Source organism: Callithrix jacchus, chromosome 5, assembly GCF_049354715.1.
Source record: "Callithrix jacchus isolate 240 chromosome 5, calJac240_pri, whole genome shotgun sequence".
Lineage (NCBI taxonomy): Eukaryota > Metazoa > Chordata > Mammalia > Primates > Cebidae > Callithrix > Callithrix jacchus.
The window spans coordinates 113,695,221-113,714,781 of record NC_133506.1 but is presented as its reverse complement, the minus strand read 5'-3'; the positions used below and the strand labels follow the sequence as shown (position 1 = coordinate 113,714,781).

General features: G+C 36.0%; 1 long non-coding RNA gene across 3 annotated transcripts in view; it reads left to right on the top strand.

Moving 5' to 3' along the window:
- The first annotated feature begins 2,070 nt into the window (after positions 1-2,070).
- Positions 2,071-19,561, top strand: part of LOC118153835 (uncharacterized) — a 38,890-nt gene continuing 21,399 nt past the window's right edge. The window contains exons 1-2 of one of the 3 annotated variants that reach the window (XR_004743455.3): positions 2,071-3,429; positions 12,154-12,274. This is a non-coding gene — a long non-coding RNA (uncharacterized LOC118153835). Of the gene's footprint in view, positions 3,430-11,767; positions 12,058-12,153; positions 12,275-19,561 lie in introns of those variants that run through there. The other 2 variants (XR_013536287.1, XR_013536286.1) reach the window with 2 other exon arrangements.

Below are 19,561 nucleotides of genomic sequence, written 5' to 3'. Positions count from 1 at the left end.
TCGTGTCTCTATCTCCTTCAGTTCTGCTCTGATCTTAGTTATTTCTTGTCTTCTGCTAGGTTTTGAGTGTTTTTTATCTTGCTCCTCTAGCTCTTTTAATTTTGATACTAGGATATCAATTTTGGATCTCTCCACTCTTCTCATGTGGGCACTTTTTGCTATATATTTTCCTCTAGAGACTGCTTTAAATGTGTCCCAGAGATTCTGGTATGTTGTGTCTTCATTTTCATTGGTTTCGAAGAACTTCTTTATTTCTGCCTTCATCTCATTTTTTATCCAGTCAACATTCAAGAGCCAGTTGTTCATTTTCCATGAAGCTGTGCGGTTCTGGGTTAGTTTCTGAATTCTGAGTTCTAACTTGATTGCACTATGGTCTGAGAGACTGTTTGTTATAATTTCTGCAGTTCTTTTGCATTTGCTGAGGAGTGCTTTACTTCCAATTATGTGGTCAATTTTAGAGTAGGTGTGATGTGGTGCTGAGAAGAATGTATATTCTGTGTTTTTAGGGAGGAGAGTTGTGTAAATGTCTATCAGGTTTGCTTGGTCCAGGTCTGAGTTCAAGCCCTGGATATCCTTGTTGATTTTCTGTCTGGTTGATCTGTCTATTATTGACAGTGGAGTGTTAAAGTCTGCCACTATTATTGTGTGGGAGTATAAGTCGTTTTGTAAGTCATTAAGAACTTGCTTTATGTAACTGGTGCTCCTGTATTAGGTCCATATATATTTAGGATCGTTAGCTCTTCTTGTTGTATCGATTTTTTTACCATTATGTAATGATCTTTTTTGTCTCTTTTGATCTTTGTTGCTTTAAATTCTATTTTATCAGAGACGAGAATTGCAACTCCTGCTTCTTTTTGCTCTCCATTTGCTTGGTAAATCTTCCTCCATACCTTTATTTTAAGCCTTTGTGTATCCTTGCATGTGAGATGGGTTTTCTGGATACAGCACACAGATGGGTTTTGGCTTTTTATCCAATTTGCCAGTCTGTATTTTTTGATTGGCGCATTTAGCCCGTTTACATTTAGGGTTAATATTGTTATGTGTGAATTTGATCCTGCCATTTTGATGCTAGCTGGCTGTTTTGCCCATTATTTGATGCAGATTCTTCATTTTCTTGATGCTTTTTAGCATTTGGTTTGATTTTGGAATGGCTGGTACTGATTTTCCTTTCTATGTGTAGTGCCTCTTTCAGGAGCTCTTGTAAAGCAGGCCTGGTGGTGACAAAATCTCTGAGTACTTTCTTGTTCGCAAATGATTTTATTTTTCCTTCATTTATGAAGCTCATTTTGGCTGGATATGAAATTCTGGGCTGAAAGTTTTTTCTTTAAGAATGTTGAATATTGGCCCCCTACTCTCTTCTGGCTTGTAGGGTTTCTGCCAAGAGATCTGCTGTGAGTCTGATAAGCTTCCCTTTGTGGGTAACCCAACCTTTCTCTCTGGCTGCCCTTAGCATTTTCTCCTTCATTTCAACCCTGGTGAATCTGACGATTATGTGCCTTGGGGTTGCTCTTCTTGAGGCATATCTTTGTGGTGTTCTTCGTATTTCCTGGACTTGAATATTGGCCTGCCTTGCTTGGTTGGGGAAGTTTTCCTGGATAATATCCTGAAGAGTGTTTTCCAGCTGGGATTTATTCTCTTCGTCACATTCAGGTGTACCTATAAAATGTAGATTAGGTCTCTTCACATAGACCCATGTTTCTTGGAGACTTTGTTCATTCCTTTTGGTGCTTTTTTTCTCTGATCTTGCCTTCTTGTTTTATTTCATTGAGTTGATCTTCGACTTCTTATATCCTTTCTTCTGCTTGGTCAATTCAGTTGTTGAAACTTGTGCATGCTTCGCAGAGTTCTTGTGTTGTGTTTTTCAGCTCCATGAATTCACTCATATTCCTCTCTATGTTGTCCATTCTTGTTATCATTTCCTCAAATCTTTTTTCAAGGTTCTTAGTTTCTTTGCATTGAGTTAAAACATGTTCTTTTAGCTCACGGAAGTTTCTCATCACCCACCTTCTGAATTCTGATTCTGTCATTTCATGACACTTATTCTCCATCCAGCTTTGTTCCCTTGCTGGTGAGGAGTTGTGATCCCTTGTAGGAGGAGATGTGTTCTGGTTTGGGGTGTTTTTCTTCTTTTTGGCTGGTTTCTTCCCATCTTTTTGGATGTATCCACCTGTCGTCTGTGTAGTTGCTGATTTTCATATTGGGTCTCTGAGGGGATGTTCAGGTTGTTGATGATGAAGTAATTTCTGTTTCTTAGTTTTTCTTCTAACCATCTGGCCCCTCTGCTGTAGGACTGCTGAGGTCCACTCCAGGCCCTGCTTGCCTGTGGATCACCTGCAGTAGCTGCAGAACAGTAAGGGATGCTACCAGTTTCTTCTTCTGCTATCTTTGTTCCAGAATGATGCCTGCCAAATGTCAGTCTGATCAGTCTTTTGTGAGGTGACTCTTTGGATATATGGGGGTCAGGGAGCTGCTTGAGAAGACAGTCTGTTCTTTATAGGATCTCAAGTGTTGAGCTGTGAGTTTCATTGTTCTTTCAGAGCTGCTAGGCAGTACGTTTAAGTCTGCTGCAGCAGAACTCATAAACCGCCTTTTTTTTCCCCAGGTCCTCTGTCCTGGGGAGTTAGGGTTTTATTTATGAGCGTCCATTGTGCTGCTGCCTTTTATTTTTTCCATGGCTGCCCTGCCCAGCAAGGAGGCAGCCTAGTCACTGTCTGCCTGCAGAGGCTTTGCTGAGCTCCACCTTGCTGCCGTTGAGCTCCCCTGTAGTCCTGTTTATATGGGTGTGGTTAGAACTGCCTAGGCAATGGTGGTCTGCCTCTGGAATGGCAGACTCTCTCTGTTATGGCAGGTTGCCTTGGCAATGGCATGCCTCAGCAATGGCGGACTACCTCCGTAGGGTGAGTGCCTCGGTAATGGGCGATGATCATCCCCCACCAAGCTGCACTGTCCTGGGTTCAGCTATGCTTGCCGTGAAACTCTCAACCCCCAGCGTTTCCAACTGCTGTTTTTTTGTTTGTTTGTTTTTGTGGGGTTGGGACCCACCAAGCCTGATCACCTAGGTCCCTGCCTCAGAGCTTTTTTTTTTTTTTTTAAGTTGAACAGTTGACTCTCTCCTAGTTGTTCCAGTCGCCTGCTGAAAGGGTGCTGGGATCTGTGTGATTTCCCGTGCAGAGACCCACTGTGCTGGCTGAAACAAAGGTGCTGCCTGGGAATCTCCTGGCCAGCTTAAAAGGGCAACCAGACCAGTGTATTTTGTACGAAGAGCTGCCGCACTGGCACGCCAGCAAAACAGCAGCTCTGGTGACCCGCAGGGCTTCTCCGCCTAGCAATCTCCAGGTCTTTGGGCAATAAAGATCTGTCTGGAAATGCAGCATCCACTCACCTTCTGTGCTTCCACTGGGATCTGCAATCCTGAGCTGCTCCTAAAAGGTCTATCTTGCTGTTCACTGTAGTAATTAAATTTTTAATGTTATCTGTGAAAAGTGTTTTATTTCAGTGTTAATCTGTGTAAAAATCAAGGTGACTTGCTGAATCAGCCCTTAGTGTCAAAATTTATTCATGTCTTCCACCAATGCTGTTAAAGGCATACCCTACTCCAGCCATTTATTAATTAGCTGTGATAATATGTTGATGAGCCAGATAAAATCCCAGACTTCAAGTGGCCCTCGACATGCACCTGGCTGTGGAAACACATTCCATGTGTGTACAGGCAAATTAATTACAAAAGAGAATAATAAAGGTCAATAAAATCAAAGCACTAGGTGTCATGCATACACATAGACCAGGCATGTATCCTAGTTTGGGGACTTGTCTCTATTCTTAGAAAAAAATAAAGGCTGGTTTTATTACAGAATTTGATTTTGAAATTCTTAATCAAATTACTCACTGAATATAAATATATACTAAATAATGAATTATGTAGTTTTTATGCATGACAGAACATTGCAGAGAGCACATGGACATTAATGTTAGACTCTTATAATTTTTGATCTCCCTAACTTGTTAACATGTAGGTATGGACATAGAGGTAAAATTGGGAAATTAATTCACCAATCTGTTTCCTCTCCTGCAAAGGAAAGATAATGTTAACTTTTTAGGTTGTGATTATCAACTAATGCAGTGTCTGGTACTGTCTAATAGGCATTTGGTACATGGGAATTATTGTAGAACCTTGCAGATCTTTTAATAGGCAAGTGTCATTGTGAATTGCAAAGATGGGTCTAGGGTTTATGGTACTTCCCCAACTTAATTCATTTAAAGAATATGAATTAAATTATTGCCAAACACAAAATAAGAGGTTGCTTGTTTTCTTTAGGAGTAAAACATCCTGAAGGAGTATAAAAACATCAAAACTTGCTCTATCAATTTAAAAAAATTTACATAATGTGAATGCAGTTTTCATAGATAAAATATTTTGTAATAATTATAAACAAAAACAAGGTGATATCATACTGTGGGATATTTTATGTATAAGTAATTATGCTCAGTAATATTTTATAGCCCATTTAAATATTTTATATGTTAATATCATTTTCAAATGCTGACTTCTAAAACCCTGGCTGTATAATGTACTGGTATTTTGCTACCTCTGCATTCATTCTGATTTAATTACTTCAGAAATTCATTTGGAAGACATAACTGCATCTTTATTTCTAACATATTTTAATTGGTTATAACAATTAAAAGCAAAAATACCATCAGAAATAAATAATTTTATCCTGCATTATTATTGTTGTTGCTATTGTTCTAATTAAATGATCTCACTTTATACTTTAAGTATTTTATGATGAATTCTAGACAACATGCTTTGGCAGTCATAACTTTCTTTGGAAGAGAAGGCAAATTCATAATGATTATCTAACATGAAATACTAGAAAGTGATCTGATAGTTCGGAAACATGTTTTGCTTTTCTTATATTGTTTCTCCCCTTTGGAATTGGCTTAACCAGTGCGGTCAAATGCTGAGCTTTTTCTGAGCCAACAGTACCAAAATATAACCTGGTAAACAGTTGCCAGACTGTCAGTCTTCCAGTCCAGAACCAATTTCATAACAACAATCCAGTCAAATCATCCCCTTCTCATGCAGGAGACTCTGTGGGTTCCTCATTTCACAACTGTCAATGTCAGCTTGTCCCACTAATCACTTCCCTCATATGGCTGTAGCTATCTGCCTATTTCTCCTCTGTCCTAACAACTCTATTGGAGAGGATTTCTGTAGCCTCCCAAGTGCTCAGATAAGGTTTTTCAGCCACTGTTCATTGAGACCTCATTATCCTCCCCAAACAAGTTGGATCTCAATCAGGCAAGATCTGGGGTTAGCTACTTTGCATTGGCTTTCCAAGTGCATATCTTATATATTAGAGCATATATTCTAACTCAGATGCAAATTTTAGGGCAAATCTAAGATTATTTTAGCAGTTTAGCCTAATGCAATAATGAAATAAGTGTGCAATAATCCAGATGAAATAATCACAACTGTTTGACCCATAATTGCATTATTTATATTTATGAACATTTAAAACTATCCTGGATGGATGTGGTAGCTCACACCTATAATCCCAGCACTTTGGAAGGTTAAGGCAGGAAGACCACTTTGGCCTAGGATTCAAGACCAGTCTGGAAAACAACAAGAACCTACCTCAAAAAAGAGAAAATTTCCCAATTCTTCAGTAGTGGAAGAATGATAAAATAAAATGACACTATGTGATATAAAGTGATGCCATGAAGAATAATTAGGTACATTTTTATTGACCTGAAAATGTTTTCAATATACATTTTTACTAAAAAAACTTATAAAACAATATGTACAAAATGAAGGTTTATTAATAAAAATGAAACACACATATTCATGTGTGTATATGTGTGTATGTATACATATATATACATACAGATGATATTAGACACCACAATATCATCTTGTGTTTATATCAAGGTAGCAGGATTATAGGTAAATTTTACAAATAATTACTTTTTCAGATTTGTATTTTTACCATTAACATTAATTACTTGTGTAATATTAACTTAAATAATACTTAAGAACTTTTAATCATGTTCCTGTTCTTTCTCAAAATAATTCATAAAAAAGCACAAACTCAAAAAATTCTCCACATCCCACTTTTGTCTGCACCCCATTTCTCTTTCCTTTATTTAGACCTAAACCTCTTAGCATATCTGTTCTTATTTATATGTCCATTTCCTCACTTTTAAAGTAGTTTTCAAATTGTTCTAATCATGTTTTAAAATCTATATTCCATTGAAGTTCTTGATGAAAGTGATCAAGAAATACTTGTGGCTAAACCTATTCAATTAAAAATAATTTCTTGTGTCTTTTGACCTCAGTGCATTGTTGATCCCTCTTTCCCAAAAAGGTACTTCTGTGATATCCTAAATTTTCACATCACAGCATGCATTAAACTTGGATTGATTGTTTAATTTTCTCTCTCCAATTGAACCATAAGATCCATAAAGGCAAGATGCAATCAACTTGATTCTTAATACCAGGCCCTAGCCTAGTGTCTCATGTATAGTAGGTGACCAACATACAAATCAACTAAGAGAATGAATAAATTACTAATATATTATTTAAGAAGAATATGATCATACTGAAATGATATCTTGTTGATATTCTATTCTAGTTTCAGAAATCTAAATAATTTTAATATTACCCTCTCAACAAAGACCCTACAACAGTTGTCCCAACCTTTTGGCACCCAGTTCTGATTTCATGAAAGACAATTTTTTTTTCCCACGAGATGGGGTGGGGCAGTGGATGGTTTTGGAATGATTAAAGCACATTACAGGCATTAGATTTATTGTGTACTTTACTTCTATTATTATTATATTATAATATATAATGAAATAATGATACAACTCATCATAATGTAGAATCTATGGGAGCCCTGAGCTTAATTTCTTGCAACTAGACATTCCCATCTAGGGGTAATGGGTGACAGTGACAGATCATCAGGCATTAGATTCTCGTACAGAGCATGCAACCTAGATCCCTCACATGCACAGTTCACAATAGGGTTCACACTGCTATGAGACTCTAATGCCTCTGTTGATCTGAAAGTAGGATGATCTCAGGCTGTAATGCCAGCAGTGGCGAGTGGCTATAAATATAGACGAAGCTTTGCTCACTGGACCACTACTCCCTCCTGCTCTGCATTCTGGTACCAACCTGTGGCCTGGGACCTGGGGCTCCTGACCCAGGAGATAAGAAAATATGATTCAGAGACTTTTACTGGAAAGTAGGTACAATGTAGTTTTACTATAGCTCAATAGAGAAAGCCTCAGAAGGAATATATCAATTTTTAAAATCACTGGTAGAAATTGTAAAGAACCTTTGGTTGATTTCCCTCTCCCATTCCCAATCTGTGCTCCTATCAATCAAATATGTTATATAAGCTTAGCCCACACACCAGTTGATGGAAAAACAACAACAAAACACAGGGCTGTTGTGATTTATTGAACACAGATCTCATCAAAGACATATAGCTGCAAAGAATCTAATTAAAATATGTTATTTCAGCTTGTTGGCCATATTCTTTCTGTACAATTAGGGGTTGTGATTTTATTTAAACCAAGTTCCAATATTCTCTCCCACTCTCAGGTTGCTGCCAGAGCAGCACTTGGCAATTGGGAGGAGAATATAGACAACACTTCCCTCACCATTCTTTCTGGAATGTCTGTTTGGACTAAAATTTCAGCCTCTGCTTCACACATGTTATATCTGCCTATGTATTTAACCACTGCAGAGAAGGAATTTCTCTTTATGATTTAAATGTTAGGTGGTTATTGAGTGTGGAAGAAATGATGGTCTCTGGAGTAACTAGACCCATTTTTCCCATGTGACATGTGTGATTGGACTGATAAACTTTCAGTCTTCTTTAATGAGTTTCTCAAACAAGCATTAAAAAGTGAAAAGAAAAATGCATTTTGGCTTTCTTCAAAATTCTAGCAATTTGTTCTATGGCACAGAGTGTATAGGGTAAAATGCTATGAATAATAAGACTATTCATTCAAGATGAAAACAGGAATAGGGTTTAGTTCTCTGACTATACCTCTGTTACTTAAATTGCCAAGAAAAGCTTTATTTATTAAAAGTAGTATTCATAAAGATAATGCTCACTGATTTGATTCACAAATAAGAGTATAATTCATTCTGTCCTCAGTATATGTGAGGGAAAGATTCTCTTCACAGGAAGCTAACACTTCCATTAAGACAACTATGGACTTGGCCTTGAAAATCTAATAATAACTTACCTTCTTTAAATCATTGTAGTGTTTATGTCATTATTAACTATTTGACCATAAAAAATTTATAAAGGCAGAGGGACAGATTTCATTTAGTAACAGATTAATTTAGATTACAGGTACACAATGCCAACTCCTGTTTTTGTTGTTGTTCTTTTTTTTTTTTTTAAGAAATCTGTCAAAAATCAGTTGTTTATTTTTTTAATGATAAGGAACTGGTTGAATGACAAATGTTTTCTTCAACAGGTCAAACAACACCCTCTATTGTAATATAGTTGACGCTGAGTCTCCCTTTCAATGGAATATGACACAGAATTTCACATACGCTTAGGAAGAAAGAAAAGACAACTTGCATATTGTCCAGCATCTTTATGTTAGGCATTTGCATTAGTCCATTTTCACACTGCTATAAAGATACTACTGGAGGCTGGGCAATTTATTAACAAAGGTGGTTCAGTTGACTCACAGTTCCCACATGGCTGGGGAGGCATCAGGAAACTTACACTTAAGGTGGAAAGGGAAGCAGGCACCCTTTTCACAAGGTGGCAGGAGAGAGAGAGGAGCCAAGAAAAAATCACAAGTTATAAAATCATCAAATCTGATAAGAACTCAATGTTACAAGAATGAACAGCATGGAGAAAACTGCCCTTATAATTCAATCATCTCCCATTAGGTGCCTCCCTTGACACATGGAGATTACAATTAGAGATGATTTGGGTTGAGACACAAAGGCAAACCATTTCAGCATTGTACTAGACAGGGCTCCTTACTTTAGCTCACATAATTTTCTTAATAATATATGAAATCTGCATTATTAATTCTGCTTTTCAGATGAACAATTTGAAGTTCAATAAATTTACGTTATTGACCAACATTGCCCACTTAGTAAGTGGTAGGGCAAAACACACACACACACGTGTGCGCGCGCACGCGCACACACACACACACACCTTTCTTCCCACTGAAAAGTCTGTTGCCTTTGCCCACTTACTAGATGGTAGGGCAACACACACACACACACACACACGCACACTTCTTTCTTCCCACTGAAATGTCTGTTGTCTTTGGGCTACATGTTTTAACTTAGGGACACACTGAAGATAAAATATATGAAAGGCACTGAACATAAAATATATGGAAGGAGATAGAAACACACTTAATATGAATGGGCAGAGTGCAAAACAACAATGAAAACTTCATATAAATGTTTTCACTTTGGTACATGGTCTAACTTTCTAATTCGTGTTCCAGTAATTGGGTCAGGACCCTCTGCAGAAGCTCCTGAGCTGGTTGTGTAAGCTTGATGTGAAAAACAGGGTGAGGAAGTGACACAACATTCATCATTAATCAACTTCTTTTGCACCTGCCTTTTCTTCCTGTTTATCATTATATTATTTCTGCTATAAGTTTTTTATATTCTGTTCTTTTTGATATATCTAATATTTTATCTCTCTGAGGATATTATAGACTGTTTTAAAAAATATTTTATTCTGGTCTCTGTATTGTCTCTCTTTCTCCCAAGGTCATTTGTTTTACACTTGAGAATTTCCCCCATTATATGTTGATCATTGGCTGATGATGCATGGTTCAGAGTAAAACATATAAAAGCAGAAATGAAATCTGGTAGGAGGACACACTAATGAGGGCAGATACCATGTACCTAAGTCAACTAGTGAGTGATTAGATAATAATTGGTATTTTTTTATTGGAAGGACTTTCCACAATTGAGTATCTATAAGCATTTTATTTTGGGCCTTATCCTGCAAGTAATCTTCACCTCTGGAGGTAGACATAGTGTAAATCTGGATGCTAGCTTACTGAAGAGAAAGAGGCTATAGTAGCTCTCAGCACTATGCATGTTGACTTTCAAACATTTCCTTGTTATCAGCATGGTTTCTCTTTTCTATTCTCAGCTGTCTAAACATCTCTGCTAAGTAAAATCCATTATATTTTGGAATTGAGAATAAGTAGTCACTTGGATAGCTGGAATGGAGTAAAATATCTGGAAGTTTAATTCTTATATATCTAAGTTTTCTATGGCCCTCTTTTCAGCCCTGTCTTACCTTTACATTTCAGATTCCTAGTGGCCCCAATCTCTGAGGCTTTCTGAATTTAATTAAGTTTAGTTTTGTACTTTGTTGTTTTCTCCCTACCTTCCTGCCAGGGTTGTATATCTGCTTCCTTCTGTTTCTGAGGCAGTTACTACTTATCTATCTGCTCTTGACATCTTGTAACAAAGACAAGTTATCGCTAAGAAAGTTTGCTTTCTTCATTTCTGGACACAGAGCTGATTTATATTTCTGAGCCTGTCTTACAGCCATGCAAATGAGTTGTGGTAATGAAACACAAGGGAGGTAATGTATGCTGTGCACAGGTCTTGTTCAGTGTGGCCTTTGACACGTAATTGTATTCTCTTTCACTTTTCCTTCTGAAATAATTTTGGAAGCCATATGTAAGACAGATTTATGCTATGGGTGAATTGTGCAGCTGTGAATCATGCCCCCTCCATTGATATATGTTGATGCTCTGTATTAGTCCATCTGCTGTGAAGAAATACCAGAGACTGGGTAATTTATAAATAAAAGGAATTTAATTGACTCAGAGTTTTGCATGGCTGGGTTGACCTCAGGAAACTTACAATCATGGCAGAAAGCACCTCTGCACAGGGTGGCAGGAGAAATGAGTGCTGAGCAAAAGGGAAGCCCCTTATAAAACTATCAGAGCTCTTAAGAAATCACTCACCATCACAATAACAGCATAAGGGAAACTGCCCCAATGATTCCATTATCTCCACTTGGTCCCGCCCTTGACATGTGGGTTTATCACAATTCAAGGTAAAATTTGGGTGGGGACACAAAGCCAAATTATATCATGCTCTAAAACCTAGTATGGCTGTTTTGGATATAGGGACTGTAGAATGCAATTAAGGTTAAATGAGTTCATAAGGGTGGTTTTCTAATCTGATAATATTACACTTCTTATTAAAAAAATACTAAAGAGCTTTGTCTCCACTATGTGAGGACACAGCAAGAAGGTAGTTGTTTGCAAGCAAGGATTATTTAACAGAACCATGTCCTGCCTCCATAACTGTGAGAAAATAAATTTCTGTTGTTGAAACCATGTAGTTTGTGGTATGGTTTTATGGTAGTCTGAGATGACCACAGATAAAATGAGCCACAGATAAAAGGAGTTTGTATCTCTGAATCATTTCTTGGAGAATTGCCAGCCAGGCAGTAATATTCATTAGGTCTTTGTATAAAAAAAAAATAGCTTCTATTAGGACTTACCTAGTGTTAACACCTCGTATTACTTTAACAATGTACATTTTACATTGGCTGTGTTCTTCTATCTATTGCTGTCATCCTTGTGGATTTTATACTTTGCTATTTTATTGTCATTTAGAGGACTGTTGGTGGGGGGCAATGAGCATGAATGTTTTATTCACTATTTATTCCCCTTGTCTTACTAAATCTATTCAGCTTATAAACTTTTAATTTTACTTCCCTGTTTTGTCAGGGTACTTAGACTTTAGACTTAATGAAATCCTTTGTTTTTTAGTTTGTTGATTCCTTCAGCATAATCTCTTAGACATTATCATGTATTCATTCATTTTTCTCATTTCTGACTGCTTTGTGACCACACAGTATAAGTTCTAGTACACAAGATTCTATCTATAAGACATGCAATATTATCTTTCATCTTCATTTAGAATATTTACATCTGTTGGATTTGGTGCACTGGAGTGAAGAGAGAGATGATTTATCTCCAAGATCATATTAAGTCCTAGGTAATCCGATTATGGTAAGATGAAAAATAATGATTAAAATAAGGTTTCCTTGGAGGATGTCTCACTCTCAGATATTAAATATTTTCTCGGTTTTTAACGTCTTCTCACAGGAGAATTTGAAGAGTTAACAAAAGATGTATATCCTTAATTCCTATGGGGTATACCTTCATTCCTTCATACTTGCAGAGAGGAGACCACACAAAAAAGAGACATCTGCTTCCCTCCCTACAGGTATTTGTACTGGGTACTTTTCTTTGTTTTTTAAGGCTATATGTTTTTTATCAGCTCATGGTTTAATAGCCACACAAACTCATAGCTTACTTACTTATCTTCTCTTCTAGGGAAACTGACCTAATTGGGCCATATTCTTAATTCTAAATGGTATCATTTTTCCTCAAAGATAAGTAAGAAAAGCACTGGTTTTCAAGGTCCATGCATCAGGTTCACCTAAACTAAGTGTCTTGAAAATAGTAAAATTGGAATGAGGATAGGATTGTCCCTGCTCTTTTCTTCTTGGAATTGACAAAATAGGTGAGTTAGAATAGGCATTTGTTCTGAATCTCTTTGTCTTCAATTTAGCAAAGAAGAAGCCAACCACTAGGCTTTTGGTCCAGGCTACATTCTCCAATCCAGTTTAATTGGTTTGGTTGTGTCCCCAGCCAAATCTCATTTTGAATTGTGAATCCCATAATCCCCAAGTGTTGAGAGAGGGACCCAGTTGAAGATGATTGGATCATGGAAGCATTTTCCCCCATGCTGTTCTCATGATTGTGAGTGTTTTCAGAAGATCTGATGGTTTTATAGTATTTAAGGCCAGGTGCAGTGGCTCATGCCTGTAAGCCTGACACTTTTGGAGGCTGAAGCAGTGGATAACCTGAGGTCAGGAGTTCAAGAACAGCCTAGCCAACATGATGAAACCCCATCTCTACTAATAGTACAAAATTAGCCAGGCATGGTGGCCTGCACCTGTAATCTCAGCTACTTGGGAGGTTGAGTCAGGAGAATTGCTTCAACCTGGGAGGTGGAGGTTGCAGCAAGCCAAGATTGAACCATTGCACTGCAGCCTAGCCAACAGAGCATGAGTCCATCTCAAATAATAATAATAATAATAATGTGTTTGAATGTTCCTCCTTCACATGCTCACATTCTATCCTGCTGCTTTGTGAAGAAGGTGACTACTTTCCCTTCTGCCATGATTTTAAGTTTCCTGAAGCGTATCAAGCCATGCAGAACTATGAGTCGATTAAACCCCTTTCTTTTATAAATTAATCAGTCTCAGGTATTTCTTTTCATCAGTGCAGAAATTGACTAATATACAGCTTTACCACCAGTGTTTAGAAAGCTTACTTTAATTATGTTTTTAACTTTGTGAATACTATCTTCCTTAGCTAGAAGCTAGAAGCAAGAATACATGAAGACACTCCAAACTCTCACAAAATTACTGTATTTTGGCAGTAGTCACTACCTCATGCTAAAATCCTGATACAGAATTCCTGAACTTAATACATTCTTGGTTGAGCAAATCTTCTAAGTTTGAAAATAGGAAAGTCTTTCAGTTAGTGAAAACTATATTTAGATTCAAAGTCACTGAAAACATAGAGTTCCTTTTGATTATAAAAGAGGACTATATAATAATAGAGAATGAAGAACTCTGAAAGTCTATTATAGTTTCATGTTTTCATCGTACACATGGGGAGAAGCTTTATATACTTGATGAAAACTTCAGCCATGGGTAATTGCTCTGTGATCATTAGTAGTAGGTTGAACTTTCTTTCTATTGCACTGCCTGGCTAGAAAAATAATAAACAAATTTTTTTAAACACCTGGATTTCTAATCATGGAAAACCTGATTGTTCTAAAAATATTTTTGTTTCCACTACCAATCTAATGCTAAGGCATGCAAAAAACTGAAACTCGAAATGAACAAAAACCTAGATCTCTTTTAAATTTTAAGTAATGTATCCTATAAATAACTCCCTTGTCAAATCCCTTCTTCAGAACAGATATGCTAAGTATCCTGAGAGGATACAGAATAAACTCCGTTTGGGGCTTGGAAAATTGTGGGAGGTATTCATGAAGAAGTAATACAGGGATACTATTGTTGTTATTTATATCTTTTAAAGCATGTTAGAGGCAAATGAATCCTCAAGGAAGAAGAGAAAAAGTAGTGATGAAGCTAGGCAGTGAAGATGGGGTGGTAATGTGGATAGTGTTAAGAGTGGCAGTGAATCTGAGCTTGCTGGGGATGAAGATGGCAATTGTAGAATGCGGTGATAACAGAATTATTTGAGAGGTGGTAGTAGACATAGTGTTGTAGGAGGTAACTTAATGTCAAAATCTGTAATAGAGTATGTATGGCTTAGACCCCCCTATCATGTTTCCAGGAAATAAGCATTGTAAGTATTATATTCAAACACATTAAAATCTAATTGCCATTGCTTTTGGACTACCACTTAAATGAACTCTTGCTATGGGTGATTGGTGCTAAATGAAGGTGTCAAATTGCTGTATACAGTATGATATAAATTAATGATATAGAAGATAATCTGTAAACATGTTCAGCCAAACATTTATGGTTTTATAGCAAAACACAGTATTGCTCCATGTTTGAAATTGATTTTCTTTCAGGAATTCTTGGTTCGCAAATCAGTAATGTTAGCAAGTATGTGGTGCCACTTTGATAATATTTAAAATGCCTGTTTCTATTCTTCAAATGACACATTAAAAGTAAAAATAAACAACGTATTATTTCTGACAGGTCTGACTTAATTTCTGACTCTGAGTTCAATTTACCAAAGAGAAAGTAATATAAACTAGTGCGCAGCCTTGTTTTGAGGTGGAGGGGGTAATTTATTTGACTGCCTTTTGTGCTATGTTTCTTTGGATGATGGTCCACATATACAAAAAGTTGGAAAGCATTCTGTTGTCAGTGTAGATAGGTATGAGCCTCTAAAGACCTTCATTCTCCCAAATGTACTTAAAGTGTGCTGAAAAGAGGATAATAGCAGGAACATTTGCTTTAGTGTCTATAAGCTAGACGTTGGTTTATTTCATTCAACCTTTATAAAAAGTTTATGATACTAACAATAAAATAATAATATTAATTTTGAGGAACTAGATTTAAAATTGTTTGTCAAAATCAGAATATACATTCTGTTCTATCTAAAAGTAAGGTCTATATTCCTTCTTTGTGCTCATAATGGGCTTAAAAAGAATGAAACACAGATTATGTAATTTCAATAAACAGCACTGAAAAGATCTTATAATGTAAATCTCAAACTCATTTTGCCCTTGATGTCTATCTCATTTTTGTTTCATTGGTGATTAATTATTAAATGAATATATTATTATCTTGTTTACCTCTTTTATATAGTCAGATTAATTTTGGATTCTTATGATTAATTCAGAGATCATAGTCAAAATAATTAACAATCAATACAGCTCCACTATACCAACCCACCACCAAGAGTGGAGGCCAGCTGAAAACAATCCTTCAGGAGGGTGTGACAGTGTATGGATAAGTATCAGCTCCAAAGTTATGTTCTCTTTCACTGACACATTAATGCTGTTGTTTTACTATATATATTTTTTTAAGTTCTGGACTTTTAAATAAGTCATTTCTTGAGGTGTAAGGTGCATACATTATAAAATATACTTTTAGTTATGTTCTCTTTTACTGACACATTAACACTTTTGTTTTACTATATATTTTTAAATATTCTGGACTTTTAATAAGTCATTTTTTGAGGTATAATGTGCATATGTTATAAAATCTACTTTTAAATGTATGTTTCAATAAGTTTCACAGAGATGCACAATTACCATCACAATAAACATATGGATTATTTCTAACACATATAGACTTCTTTTAAGGAAAAAAAAACAATTCTAGATGCATTCAGAAGATGATGAGAGAATAATTACTAATTATAAATCATTAAACATTCCATTATTGTTAAAACCTACATTTGTTTCTTTGTTGCAAGTACAGAAATGATTGGTTTTGAACTTTCTGGCTCTTTCTTTACATTAGGTTATATGAAGGCAAGTTAGAAGTTGAGAGAAGGATGAGAGGCATTAATTATGCATAGAAGTCCCAAGTGCTATGTTTTAATGTACTAATGCTTCTACAAATATTAACCTTATTCGAAGAAAAATCAGTTTTGGATAATGAAAGAAACCTGGTCACAGAGAGTAAAATGACTGCTAATTGCATTTCAAGTAGTTTAGCTAAATTTTTGGTAATATTCGACATCATTTCCAAGTTATATTTGTTTAGCCCCCATTAGGCCAAGCATATGTAATTAGTTTCTGCATTACTGTACATTAGTCACTTTCTCCACTCCTACTCCTTACATGTTTCTTTTTGTTTCACTCTCTTCCATATACTCTTTCCCTTTTCCTCTGAATAGGGTCTCTACTATGAGCCATTTTTTCAGCCCTAGAAATTTCTTCTTGGCATCTCTATGCTCTGCACCCAGGAGGGAGCAGGGCTGTGGCCTTGTTAAGGATGTTGGAATTCTGTAAGCAATCTGCCATACTCCCCCAGTTCTCTTCTCCCAAGTTCAATTGACTGCAAGACTATGGTATGATGATTCTTTTCATTTTTAAGGTAAAAATTCCTGTGCAGCATTTATAGACTATTTATACTATACAGCCATCATTCCCTCCTTTTCATTTTTGTGCCAGACAAATTCACTTTTTTTTCTCCTTCTTTTAAGAATCTGGAAGTAAAACAGAAACCTGCCAAGGACAAACCCTAAAGTCTCTAATATCTCAAGGGAAATACTCGGCAAACATCCTTAATGTTTAATAGATTTCAGCCTGTTCATTTCTCCTAAATAATATGCCATACTCCACTGGGCTTCTTGAGTTTTCTTCTGTGTTGACCTTGCTAATTATATTATGGCTTTTGCCATCTACCTGTAAGAATTCATTAAACATTAAACAATGGTATTTGGTGGACATTTAGAAGAGATGGGGAAGTGGGGAGTTGATTCCCCTTCTTATCCTTTCCCGTGAGATGCATATGTAAATCCTTTCTCAGGCAGAACCTAATGAATTCAAGTCATTGGACCATCACTTTCATTTCCTTTCCAGTGTTGTGTGCAATATCTAACCACACACTGATTTTAAATTAAATACCTTGTTATCATTGGAGTGTTTTCATAACTCTCAAACTATATATGCAGGCTTTAAACACTCTAGAGGGCAAGCTCTGATATGCCTTCAAATATCAAAACAACAATGAATGATTTAAGGATTTCCAAAGGAAACCAAGAATCAAGGAAATGAGCAAACTTTTGAAGAGTCTTAATGCATTCCAGAATGTTAACGTTTGAAAGTGCTGAGGTCACATATTCCTCCCACTTTTATAGATGAGTCAATTGGGGCCCAGAGATACACAGCTAACTAGGGAGACAGTAGACCCAGTGATAAAACTAAGTCTTTATATTCTCAGTCTAGGTTTCTTTCTACTGTAACATATTCCTAAACACAACTAATAATAGTGATCAAATGAAGTATTTCAAATATTTTGAAAATAATTTTATTTCAAATACTATATAGCTATTTGTATGAACAATTTCTCCTCAAATACTGCAGAGAGTCAGGGGAGAATAGCTTTGTTTTTGATTCCTGTTGAAATAGCAAGCAGACATAATCAAGCTCACGATGATCACTCCAGAAGAATTTTTCTATGTGGTCTAGGTATGTTCTTTCATTTAAATAAATCACTTTTTCATCTGCAGTCCGAGTCATTCCAGCTTAGTAATGGGAAATAGCATTTCCTATTGTTGGTTTTGTCTCTTCAAAAAGATCTTCATGACAAATTATTTAAGACAACTTGTACTACACATCAAAGTAGAGAAAAATTATTTCTTTTGGAGCACTAACGTTCTTGAGAAGGTCAAAGGGGTTATTGGAAAAATACAAGGGAGAATCCTCTACTATAAATTATTGTGGTTATTCAAATACAATATTCTGGGAAAGGATAAGGGTGATCAAACCTTTTCACAGCTCTTTACCAATAAATAACATATAATAATATAGATGCTCTGTATACTGAAATACTAAATGAACAGGGTAGAGTTAGCAATATTTTAATTCTTAAATATCTTTTTTTTTCTCAGACAAGGTTGAAATAATAATCAGTCAAAAAACAGAAAACCAAATCAGATATTTGGCCTAAAGCTTACAAGGGAATATGATTAGAAATGCCTTTAAAAATGTTGATCCTATGTGCTAAGTTTCGCTCTCACAAATCAACAGAAATAAACCTAAGTACAACAATGCTTATAATTTTACACAAATGTATGTATGAATATTTTCAAGAAAAATGAGGGATGATAACTCAAATTACTTGAGTGTCTATTATATGCTAGGCATTCTACCAGACAGTTTATGTAAAATGATTTTATTTAAATTCTACAGCAACCTACATAAGAAGTACAGTTTCACAAAAGTCATTTAACCTACTTAAGGTCAGATGGTAAATCAAGAACAGAAATAGCATTTATTTCAAATATTGTTGAATTCATTGCCTCAATTGTTGACTTACTAATAATATTTCTTTTCGGGGTGAGGGAGTTGGCAGTAGGAAGAGGAACTCTTAGGAACTCGGTTTAGCATAAATTGTAGACAGAATGCCTCAATCAAATTCCTTGTCCTCCTCACCTTCATCCTCCTTTTCCTCCTCATTATTTTCATCACCATTGTTATAATATATATTTATTTGAGAACATATAATGGAAGTGTTTCAAAGTACTTGTTTTGTGTTTTTGTATGAAATCCTTTATTCTTCCAATTATCATTATTGCTATCCTGCCATTAATTTTTGAAAATATTCTATTACTTTTCTTTTACATCCATTATACCTTATATATGATTCTATCCCTATCTTATTATAACTTAGTTATTAAAGTGACCGTTTCAAAATTATTATTTGTGGTGATTTTATGTCCACAGAAAAATTTAATCAATGAAATACTATTAAAACTTATTTAGTTGAACTCTGGAGTGTCGAGGCTTTCTCAAGTGTTGGGACACAAAGGTAAATAAACATGTTATCTATCTTCCAGGAATTTACCTCCCAATTTTTTTTTTTTTTTTTTTTTGAGACGGAGTTTCGCTCTTGTTACCCAGGCCGGAGTGCAATGGCGCGATCTCGGCTCACCGCAACCTCTGCCTCCTGGGTTCAGGCAATTCTCCTGACTCAGCCTCCTGAGTAGCTGGGATTACAGGCACATGCCACCGTGCCCAGCTAATTTTTTGTATTTTTAGTAGAGATGGGGTTTCACCATGTTGACCAGGATGGTCTCGATCTCTTGACCTCGTGATCCACCCACCTCAGCCTCCCAAAGTTTATTTCCCAATTAATAATAATAATACCTTACATTAATATAGACCTTTACAGCTAATGAAACACTTTATCACAGAGTATTTCATAATGAGATATCTTGCAAAAATATACCAAACCTGTTGTTATATGTTACTTAGGGGAGAAACTTAAAAACAAGA